This window comes from Cyprinus carpio, chromosome A7, assembly GCF_018340385.1.
Source record: "Cyprinus carpio isolate SPL01 chromosome A7, ASM1834038v1, whole genome shotgun sequence".
Classification (NCBI taxonomy): domain Eukaryota; kingdom Metazoa; phylum Chordata; class Actinopteri; order Cypriniformes; family Cyprinidae; genus Cyprinus; species Cyprinus carpio.
This window is the reverse complement of record NC_056578.1, coordinates 46,212,522-46,214,618: the sequence shown is the minus strand read 5'-3', so window position 1 is coordinate 46,214,618 and position 2,097 is coordinate 46,212,522.

Here is a 2,097-nt window from a genome sequence, read left to right as displayed (position 1 = left end):
CGCAATATTTAAATAAGTCTGCAGAGAATGGCCTGGTGCAAAGTCAACCTGAAGTGGTGGGTTTTCTTTTGAAAAGCATTTTCAGTCGCAGGACATTTTGTGAATCAAAGATAAGTGTAGGAGTGCATGACATCCACCTGCAAATGCAGACACGATGGCTGGATTGCTTTACATTACACTGAGATCTGATCACAATGCGTCCTCGACTACCTCTGGACCAGGACACGATCAGAAGTGCGTTTACACTTATCTTTTCAATGTGTATGTGCACAGCATCCGGATACAGGTCGCATGTTAATGCCAAGTGTACACGCAGCCATAGATGTATCCTTCGCTGCCTTTGATATCCCACAATCCTGTGCGTTTCATTGCATGACTGTTGAGCTAAAAATTAAAGATGGCGTCTGAAAGCTGCGTTTGCTGGTCAGTTTGTGTGTAAATGTATATTTCTGACTAACTTTTTGCACTTTTGATGTTATTTCTAATGAGAAATCAATATTATAGTAATTAAATATTAGCTCAGGCGTTCTATTTTGTTGTAGACCCTTAAACAGTTACGCTGCCTGTCCAAAATCACTTTCATGAGGTGCCTTTGTACAAAAACGCTGCCTGCAAAGTCATTGCCTCATAAGAGTTGCAGCTAGATTTGGGTGCTGTCTTTCAGTGATAGCTCCTAGACCAAGATATTGCTAATTACAATGCTCTGTGGCAGAATGTAATACAAACACAATCAGGGTTTTCCTATACATTTTTTCTTCTGACGACACGCAATTGATATTGCAAGCTAGATGGTGAATCAAATTGTACAATGTTTATCTATGTAATTAAACTTTAAAAAATAATTTAAAAAAATCAATGTGACAGCTCATATCCTTTCCATACTGTAAGCCCCAGAAGCAGTGGTCTGATCAGAGTGTCTGCGGCTCCATGACGCTGTGCAAGTGCAGAACAATAGCTACAGGGGTAGAGATAATCTACAAATATTGTTTGCTTGGATATAAACACGTCGAAATGGACCATATTTATAAAAATAAATTTGGCGTAGTAGGTCTGCACAATTCGCCACCCGAACATGATCACTGAAACCTCAAACTTCATTCACCACATGTAAAATGGTTTCTTATGGATAATTTAACTTTAATATCTAGAGATTATGAAGATATTTTGTATATGCAGCTTGTGTTTTATGATTTTCTTTAGATCCTCATTAATTATTAACCTTGTTTATAATCATTAATATCCTGTTTTGTAGTTTCAATTTTGTGACGAATGTTAAACTTTAATTTAACTGTCACTTTTTCGTTTGTCTTTTATTTTTATTTTATAGTGAACACATTGATTGATAAGAGAGAGTAAACCAGTTACCTACACAAAGTGTGATTGACGTGAATAAAACCTGTCAATATATTATGTTCGAAAGGTTGTTTTCTCTGTTATTATTATTGATAAGCATGATATAGCAATATAAAACTGATAATGCATCACAATTTTGCCTTTTCAGCAGATGTTCAATACAAAACAATTGTTACAATAATTTAGGATTGTAGTAATTTATACATATTTGCTTATTTTATATATAGTTCTCACTTTTAGTTGCTTATTATCATGCCTATTATTTCTAACATATTGTCCGTTTATTAGTAATTATAAAGCATTTATTCTACATGACCATCTACTTCCCTAATCCTACCTAATACATAAACTCAACTTAACAACTGTACTTACAATTAATAAGCATCATATTTGGAGTTTATTGAGACAAAACTCTTAGTTAATGGTTTGTTAATAGCGAGATTTGGACCTTAAAATATAGTGTGACCAAATGCACAACATAAGATTGGCCCCTCTATATTAACTGTGGCCCATCTTGTGCACTTTAAGTCAAATGGATTTGTTGTGTTTCATATTCAAGATATTATGAGCTAGATGCAACTTTTTGGGGGGTTTGCATCTAATGTTCTTCAACTTTTATGCATAATAAATGTGTTTATGAATAAAGATTGATCTGTTGAAAGCAGTTATTTTGTGTTAGATGCCAAAAGCTCTCCTCCTATTCAAATTTGACACTGAAGGGGTTAATACAACATATTTGCCCAC